The 10,159-nt window shown below is 41.5% G+C and overlaps 1 long non-coding RNA gene across 1 annotated transcript; it reads left to right on the top strand.

Moving 5' to 3' along the window:
* The first annotated feature begins 7,806 nt into the window (after positions 1–7,806).
* LOC139435363 (uncharacterized) lies at positions 7,807–9,584 on the top strand. The gene is made up of 3 exons (XR_011644649.1): positions 7,807–7,939; positions 8,329–8,389; positions 8,502–9,584. It is a non-coding gene; the product is annotated as an uncharacterized lncRNA (long non-coding RNA).
* Positions 9,585–10,159: the final 575 nt, after the last annotated feature.

The following is a 10,159-nucleotide window of genomic DNA, read 5'->3' as shown; positions in this document are numbered from 1 at the left end:
CTATTAACATTTGCTCCCGTTTAGCATTATGGGCGTCATAGCCATAGACTATAAAAGTCTTACCCAAGGCTGAATCATAAACTAAAATGTATATGTATGCATAAAGGGTTACGTCTTTAGCTGGCTAATAAGTAACAAGCTAAGCTACCAAGCACACAAACACCTGCGAACGGGATTAACATGTATAATATTATCATTTTAGACTTCTTGGAAGTTCTGTTAGTACATTCAAGCGCACAGCACAACATTTTAATTGTCTGGTATTTTTAACAATATTCCGTAAAAGGCACAATCACCACGAACACGGCTAAAGCTAAAGGGTCAAGTACAGTACTATGACTAACAAACGTTGTAGCCTCTATGGTTGTAGCCTAGCAGAGTGGACAAGTTTCTGTTGGCTGACAGTGAGGCATGTACGTGTCTATCAACGTGACCACGCCCTAATGTATGCAAACACTTTAAGACCTAATATAAATAAAAGGGTCGTGGTAGAAAACAATTCACTCACAGATTCATAATCATGAAGGTGGAATCTAACTATATCGATAATAATATTTATTGCATCCATGGGTAGAAACTAGTGCTGTCAAAATTATCGCGTTAACGGCGGTAATTAATTTTTTTAATTAATTGCGTTAAAATTAGTGCTGTCAAAATTATCGCGTTAACGGCGGTAATTAATTTTTTGAATTAATTGCGTTAAAATATTTAACGCATTTAACGCATGTGCAGAATGGCCCGCCCCATAAGTGCCACCAGTGGCAGCGCCAGGGTATGGCTGGGGTAGGCTACACCCATACCAAGAAATGGCTTAGCCCCACCATGAAAAATGATGTTAAAGTAAGCAAAATAAAGTCTGCCAACTCGCGCGGAGTAAATTGCACAGACAGCAGTTAGTAAGACTGATTTCAGTAGGTTTTGAAAACTTTTGTCACGTAGTGATCGTCTTCTCAATAGAACATCTTTGATAACGGCGTGGTGTTGTTGCAGGAAGTCCCAACGCAGAATACTTTCGCTGTAGTACAGGGCAGAGCCATATAATAGTAATAATATGGCTCTGGTACAGGGGTGCACATAACTGGTACGCAGGTTATGTGCATAATCTGAAATGCGTACCGTCACTTGTGTCACAAAGCGCATTTGCGTACCGACGTACTTGTGAAGCTTTTCCAGAAGGCGGTTAGATCACCGGACGACAGAGTCGGTCTCCGTGTGCACAGACAGGGCTGCTGTTAACATCGGTCTGTACAACGGAACTGTGCCAAAACTACGCCAACCGGCTGCGGAGGGAGACTCCCCCCTTCACTGGAGAACTGCGCTAAAACAGCTGATCACAACGTTCACACTCTGTGGTCACGAAGTACTCCACTAGCCCCCTCCCCCCCCCCTCTGTCGACTTTCCTGAAGTACTCCCCCGTTGATAGAAATCAACACGTAATGAATTAAGACCCCACGGTTTGATGATTGATAGGTGTGTGGGTTGTCTTTCATTTGAACATGCAGACATTTTTTATAATAAACATAGATACTGTATGTTAAATAGATATATCCGCCTTCTTTCATTTATCTTTCCATTCCCACAACAATATACATAAATAAATGGCATATTTTGGACATAGTTCGAATGGTGATTAATCATGAATAATTAATTTTTAAGCTGTGATTAATCTGATTACATTTTTTAATCGTTTGACAGCCCTAGTAGAAACATGTTTTTTTCTGCTGTAAAGTTGGGCATTTTAACATGGGGGTCTATGGAAATTGCTCCTTTCTGCAGCCAATCCCTAGCGGCCCATGTATGAACTGCAGTGTGTGGCACTTCCGTATTGGCTTCCCGGCTGTTCCCCAGAGTTTGCCGCTTGGATAAAACACACCTTGTCAGCGCTATCATCTGCCCCCAGTCACGTGACTGGGGGCAGAGCCATATAATAGTAATAATATGGCTCTGGTACAGGGGTGCACATAACTGGTACGCAGGTTATGTGCGTAATCTGAAATGCGTACCGTCACTTGTGTCACAAAGCGCATTTGCGTACCGACGTACTTGTGAAGCTTTTCCAGAAGGCGGTTAGATCACCGTACGACAGAGTCGGTCTCCGTGTGCACAGACAGGGCTGCTGTTAACGTCGGTCTGTACAACGGAACTGTGCCAAAACTACGCCAACCGGCTGCGGAGGGAGACTCCCCCCTTCACTGGAGAACTGCGCTAAAACTGCTGATCACAACGTTCACACTCTGTGGTCACGAAGTACTCCACTAGCCCCCCCCCCCCCCCCCCCCCCCCCTCTGTCGACTTTCCTGAAGTACTCCCCCGTTGATAGAAATCAACACGTAATGAATTAAGACCCCACGGTTTGATGATTGATAGGTGTGTGGGTTGTCTTTCATTTTGACATGCAGAAAAAATGTTATAATAAACATAGATACTGTATGTTAAATGGATATATCCGCCTTCTTTCATTTATCTTTCCATTCCCACAACAATATACATAAATAAATGGCATATTTTGGACATAGTTCGAATGGTGATTAATCATGAATAATACATTTTTAAGCTGTGATTAATCTGATTAAAAATTGTAATCGTTTGACAGCCCTAGTAGAAACATGTTTTTTTCTGCTGTAAAGTTGGGCATTTTAACATGGGGGTCTATGGAAATTGCTCCTTTCTGCAGCCAGTCCCTAGCGGCCCATGTATGAACTGCAGTGTGTGGCACTTCCGTATTGGCTTCCCGGCTGTTCCCCAGAGTTTGCCGCTTGGATAAAACACACCTTGTCAGCGCTGTCATCTGCCCCCAGTCACGTGACTTTGTTTACAATCTGACAGCTGAAAGCAAAGGAAAACCCTCTGACTCCGGTCCGGCCTCAAATGGCTATGGTGATCATGTGCCTGCCTGGCTTTGGTGGCCAATCCTCGGGTCAATCTGTCCCCGGAAATGTTCCCGTTTTTAAATATGCTTAAATTGATTTGGAGTTTTCTCATGGCAGTTAGAGTATAGGGGACAAACCAGGGACTTTACTTCCTCTTGACATCGTCGGCTAGTTACAAAAAAAACCACCTAAATATACTTGTTATTGTGTTTCTGTCTTTCTGTGTCTTTTCATCTGCTCCGTAAACTCCCTCTCTCTCTTCTCTTGATCGCCCTCTCTCACATATGGGAGAACACTGTCCGCTTCATTGTAGGATTTCTGCCATGTCTCTACTTTAGTTTGACCATCTCTGTTATTAAGTTATGGAATACTAAATACATAAGTAATTAGATACCTTACCGTTACTGCGCTCATAATGAATGATAAGAATAAGAATAATGCGTATTGAACTGGTTAGTAGTAGTAACCATGCTGTTTCAATCACATTAGTATGCATGGAAAAGTGACAGGTGACACGCCCCCAATTATGCAAATGAGCTAAGTTGATGTATTGATTAAGACAGTCTCTTTGAAGTTAAGTTATATGACCCCTGCCCCTCAGAGTTGAGTAATTAGCCTTGTAATCAGATTGGAGTGAAAAGCCCCACGGCATAGTGCCTTTGTTGTATAGTTCTTTGATGTATTGATTAAGAAAGTCTCTTTGAAGTTAAGTTATTTGACCCCTGCCCCTCAGAGTTGAGTAATTAGCCTTGTAATCAGATAGGAGTGAAAAGCCCCCCGGTGTAGTGCTTTTGTTGTCTAATTCTTTGATGTATTGATTAAGCCAGTCTCTTTGAAGTTATGTTGTCTGCCCCCTGCCCCTCAGAGTTGAGTAATTAGCCTTTGATGTTTGCCCTTTGATGTTAATATCTTTTGAAGCTATGTGTGAGAGTGCCTACCCTCCCAGCCTCCTCCCTTTTCCCCACCCCTCCTGAGGCTATGAGCCAACAGAGTAGTGTATAGAGATATGCTCAAACAAAATTTTAAAAAGACAGGCAATTCCACTTACCTAGTCACTTTTCAAAAAAGAAAAATGGCAAAAGACGCCTCGAATGGGGTTTAATCAGCCTGTGACAACTTACCGCCACCCGTCAGGAGCGCCAGTCAAGACACGAATGCAGCAGCAGTGCACTAACTTATCTCGTGCCCTCTTTTGGTCATGGTTTTGGTCATGGTTTGGTTCATGTGTGTTGGAGGAGGGGCTCTGTGAGGAAATACGCTCAATCTAAATCTTTGTCCGAAGGAATCAAACTCGTCCTTATTGGGACTTTGGGAGGGGTCTTATTCTTTTTCGTTTAATGGGTGATCTGTCAAAGGGTATGCTGTCAATCATTCTTAAATCTCTTGAACTAGGAATCTTAGAAATGCGTCTTAATCCTCCCAATCCTAGCTCTTCCTCCTCCTCCTCCTCCTCCTCCTCCTCCTCCTCCTCCTCCTCCTCCTCCTCCTCCTCCTCCTCCTCCTCCTCCTCGTCATCATCCCACTCAGCATGACTCCGCCTCCCCCTCAACATAACAAGTCCCCGCCCTCCTCACAGATCATTTAAAAGTAAGGGGGTGGAAATAGATGAAAAAAAAAGAATTACGCTCAAACTAAATAACAAGCCAGTCATTTCCACTCGCCAAGTCACCTTTCAAAAACGAAAAATGGCCAAGAGACGCCTCGATATGGGTTTAATCAGCGAGACGCCTGTGACAACATACAGCCATCAGTCCGGAGCGCCAATCAAGAAACGAATGCAAAATCTGTGCCGGATTCAGACGCCTCCAGCCGAAGAACTTCATGAAGAATGGACTCTGAAAAATGGCGATGTTTGGGGTTATGTATTCAACTATATGGGGAATGAACTGCATTTCTACAATCTGAAGAATGGAGAAACGTATGGACCCCGTAGTGTTGAAGCGACACTGACCTCAACAGATTGGGCTGTATTAACTATGGTGTCTTCCAGAGATCTCCACACAACCACTGTATCGGAAGAAGTAGTGCATCAAGAAACCATAGTGGAACCATCGGTGTACAAGATATTTGCAAAGAAAAGCAAAGAAACACAGACAGCATGCAAGATCAAAGAAGAGTTTTCACCGCCGCCCCTCAATGTGGAGGAAGAAGGAGTTATTCCCCCGCTGCCAGAAGTGAGAAGAGTCCTGGCAAACGCTGGGGAAGGACCCCTCTGATGATTTTGTTTTGGAGTATTTCAACTCTACATGCGGGGTTTTTCAGACATCCTTGCAGGTGCCTCTGACTGCTTGGCTGAAAATGATTGATGGAAAAGCTACAAAGCTTAAAGAACTTTTTAAACAGAGTCAGACATCGATGGACATTATACTGGTGAAAAAGACCCTCACTTTTGCAGAGGACTCCGCCTCCCACTCAACATAACTAAGGACCCCTCAAAGAAAAACATTGTGCTTTCTACCTATGTAAAAAAGAGAGTCTGGGTTGTCTTATGAAAATGTGTTATCTCTGTATCAAGACGATGTGTTTGAAAATGAATTTTGTGAAAAATACCAACGGTGTGAGAGACGTCTTAAAGACACTCATTTTAACCACAGTGTTTGATCTCTACAAATGTTTAAAGATTGTTACAAAATGTAAAAAAAATAAAAATAAAAATGTATGGAGACAAAATTAATTCAGGTGACTCTGTCTTTATTAGGAAAACAAAAATATAATACAAATGGGTTAGGGGGTAAATATAACCATCTTGGACTTAATAGTCTAACAAAATATTTTATCTGAATACATTTTCTTTTTTAAACGCACTTTCTGAAATTATTTATTATTTCAGTGGAACAATCCAGTTTTTGCTAACATCAACGCTTTCTTCTCTTTTCTTGTGTTACTAAGATACTTTTAGACACACTTTGGCGTATGCAACACTTGTTCAGTTAAACAAGGTTTTTTATTTTCTGATAACCTTACATATTTTTAGTTATTTTTCTGCTACCAAGATACTTTAAGATACACCTTGATGTAAGCAACACTTAACAACAGGGTATAATATGAAGTACTTGGTAAGGAAGGGGTTTTTCTTTAAGGGGTGCAGAACTTTAGAACAGGGTAAAATATTCATTAATTTGTATTGAATTGAGTTTTCTTTTTCTTTTGATTTTCAGCATACTATTTGTACACAACGACTTTTCCATATTTCTGACAAACTATACTTTTTTCGACTTTTTTCCGTAGAATCTTGACAAACTATTACTTGTTCTTAAATGATGACCTATTGCTGGAGATGAGATGAAAAAGCTACAACGCTTAAAGAACTTTTTTCTAAAAACTCTCAATTCTTTAAATGACTCAAAGCAATAAGCCCCACCCTCCACTCAGCAAATCATCTACAACAAAAGACCCCACTAAGACGACAGTTGTAAACTAGCCATGGATCTGAGAAAAACCAAGACTCCCCCCGCGAGTTGCATCCAGGAACAGACTCTTGGAATATGATCAACACCACCATTTGGGACACCGGAATCTTGCAGTACTACTGCTGCTGATGCTACTCCTCGGGTCAAGACATCTCTGTTTAGGGACACAGTGAAATCGGAGTTGTTTCATATTCTGGAGAGGGTGATGTATCGGTACAGAGAAGACATCTGCAAAGGATGCCGAGGCAGTCACCCCTACCAGAGGCAACACAATTGTCGGAATGACATGCCCGATTTCTTCTTCAGAAACAATTACAAAGCGTTAATGAAAATACTTTGGCTCGCCAACTTTATTACAGTGATTGACCAGAGTCTTATTGAAAAAGGCATTTGCGAGGATGAACTGAGGATCGGACGCGCTTCGGAAGCTTTTCTGCACAAGCTTTTCTGCACAAGCTTATAAAATGCAGATGCCTCAAGGAGAGACTTGAAAGATCCATGCCGAGTTGGATGGAGAAGAAGAAGACTAACAACCAGCAGTTGACTGAAGCCAGGGACTTGTTCAATACAGTGACTTTTTTCTTTAAGTAAAATAAAAATGGGAAACTACTTTGCAAAATGCTCTATATATATTGATCAGGATGTAGTCAATACCCTTTTAATAAGTGTGGTGATGAGGACGATTGAAAACAGAACGAGTAGTGACCCCCGTGTAAAAAGAATGGCTGAAGTTTGTAAACTGGAAGACATTTTGGATATCGTTCGTTCAGGCAGTACTATTCCGGGTCATTGGGAAACGATTGTAAAAGAAACATTTAAAGTGGTCATGACATCTTCATTTTCCGAAACATTCTGTAACATTATCTCAGAAATGAAACAAACATCAAAAGTGTATCATGTGCTCTCATTGTATGCTCTGTTTGTAGATGTAATGCATCTTTATGTCGAAAACAGCATACACGTGAATATTTTGACTGAAGTGAAAAAACTCCATCAGGATATCTCCAGTAATATGGGGAATTCTAAGTTGGAGATGGCCCTGGGGATGCTACAATCAGTATAACTATTGATGTTGTGTGTGAAAAATAAAAAAAGTAGATTTTTAAAAAACTGTTGTCTTCATTATAGCAAGGGGAGCGTGTCTGATACATGTGTATTACAGTCCTTTTTTTGTGTTTTTCAGTGTTTTCTTTGTGTCTGTACACACAAAGCACAAATAATTTAAAACAAACCCTGAATCAAATTTAGAGAGGACCATTAAGAGTCAGATGCTTGACGAAATCTACTAAAACAAAGTACTTCATTATCTACTTTTCAGCTTTTATACACAAAAGTGTATCTTTTCAGTAACTTTTCTCAGAGAATTTAAGCTTAAATCTGTCAAATGTTCAAAAACAGCCTTGTTTCACTGAAATGGAAATGGACATTCTGACTTCTGAACACCAAGTAGCCACGCCCAGAGCTATGACCAGGCTGATTGGTCCAAATCAGAGCCATTTAATAGAAGAGTTACGACATCTCCGTTCACTCCAATGGACCACTTTTTTACAGCAATGGCGGATCGTGGAGCCTCTCAATCGTTCCCCGGAAGTTAGCGCCAAGGCTGGCAGAGCTGTGGAGTTGCTGCATAATAGACCGTTCGTGACGGACTTTTAAAGGTAAGAAGAAGTTTAAAGATGTATATTGCGGATATTATCAGTACATCTGATTCAAATGAACATGTGTATTAAAGGATGTCAGTGGATTATCCCTAAATTAGTAGATTTAGGGAACGTTTACAGATAACAGATTAAGCTAGCATACCGAAGCAAGTTAGCAACACACGTTGAACAGCCTTTTAATTGTAAATTCCGTTCTCTCTATGTCATTTCGTCCAACATGTTGAATTAGAGAAGAGGGGCTTCTAAACGGGATTGTATGCGGGGGTGGAGGGAGTTAAATATTAGATAAATATAACTTTGGTGCGTGTAAGAGTGAGTGTTTTTAGCAGAGCCATATTGTGTCCTTGTGATTCTGTTGATTATTACCTGTCTGTATAATGTTGCAGCCCAGCTGATTCTGGATTGATGGCAAAGGGAGAGGGACTTAAGTGAGAGTGAAAACACAAGGTACGTTTAATACTACTGTTTTATATAAGTAAACACGTTATCTCCCCAAGGCAATAGGTGTGCTATATAGGTGTGTATAACCCTTTCTCCTGTCTGTTACTCCCTCTCTCAGCACAAGAACCAGAGGGGGGTTCAATGGAGCCTGAATACCTGCATTGAGACCCGCACTCTGCACCCTGAGTCTCAACTCTCAGTGTTTTTCAAGCCTTTCCCTGTTTTTTTGTATTAAACAAAACATTAAGCTTTCCCAATGGTGTGGTTTTCGTTTTGTGAAAAAGTGCAAATGCAGTGTTTGTATATAAATCACATATTTTGTTGCTGTTGGTCGTGAAATTGCTCCTGCTGACTTGAGCCAGCCATTTTTTCCTCCGCTCTGTGTCAGTGGGGAAGCCGTACATTCGTACTCCTTTCTCTGAGCGATTTGAGCATCCCCAGGCAGCACATCAAACCATGGTGGCGACTAGGAGGCAGCACAGCAAACCAGGACAACACGGAGGAAAAGGCACCGACAAACTGCATGATATGCTCTTCTATGTTTATTGAATTCCATGTATTTGCAATGGATGTTCCTAAAGCAACACATTTAACATCATCATCATCATCATATCCTGTCGGTCTCCTGTCCTTTCTGAAAGCCATAAAGACGACATTAGTCATTTAGATAACTTGTGTCCTCAATTACCAGGGGATTACTGAAACTACCATGAATTTAAGAAAATGGTAGAAATGGATCCAATCTGAATTTTAAAGCATTACTTTAGATCCCCTCCCTCTAAATGTATCAATAAACATTAGAAAGTGATCCTCCTGACTACCATACAAGTTTAAGAAGATACTATTGGTTTGAAAGAATTCAAAGCTATAAATAAACAGCAACAGGCTCTTTAACCAAGGCACTGTTAGTAACATGTAAACTAGTTGTTCACACTAATCCTAATATTATCACTTAATATTAGCAAATTCGATTTTATTTTTGAAAACATATTGATGTAAATACATACACATATCGATTTGTTGTATAAATATTGCAAATCAAAACCTTTATTCACTAATAATTACCAAAAATCGTAGTTCTATCTCCTGTTATCAATGCATTCACATTGCCCGCCATGAACTTCCGGGGAACGATCCCTCGTCTACATGAACCACGTGACGATAACCGTTTTTGGACTTCCGGTGTCGTAACTCTTCTATTAAATAGCTCTTGTCCAAATCAACCAATCCACGGACTCACGCACACGCACACGCACGCACACACACGTGTGCAGGCAGCTCTACTGCCCTGGCTGCAGGCTGATAGCAGACAGTTGGGATCGCGGCGAAATTCTCTCTGAAGACCCATTCTCACAGCGTTTATCACCTTTCTCTTACTCAATATCAAGCCACACTTGTTTTTTTTACTTCGGCCGTGAGTTTGTGTGTTTCGCTGTGTATCGCTAAACAAGGAAACAACACCTCCACGGAGCTCAGCGCGATTCACAATGTTCCGACCAATCAGAGCACACTGTGCTCACATGCCCCTTTCACACCAGCGCCTTTTCAGCTCCGGCTCGGAGCTAGAGCCTGAAAAGCGCTGGGTTTCCCAGTTCACACCGGAGCTGCGCCGGCTCTTAGCTCCGGAATCCGCTTCATTTCCAGCTCCAAAAAAGTGTCGGTCCAGAGGCAAGAGCTTTGGAGCTAAGAGGTGACGTCGCTTACGTCTCTCTCACGTCGAGGCGTGCAGGAAACTAAACCCACCTCCTATGGGTCGACTGTTATGCCTGCCTACAA

Source organism: Pseudochaenichthys georgianus, chromosome 16, assembly GCF_902827115.2.
Source record: "Pseudochaenichthys georgianus chromosome 16, fPseGeo1.2, whole genome shotgun sequence".
NCBI classification, from domain to species: Eukaryota; Metazoa; Chordata; class Actinopteri; order Perciformes; family Channichthyidae; genus Pseudochaenichthys; species Pseudochaenichthys georgianus.
The sequence above is the reverse complement of the archived record's forward strand: the minus strand, read 5'-3'. Positions and strand labels throughout refer to the sequence as shown.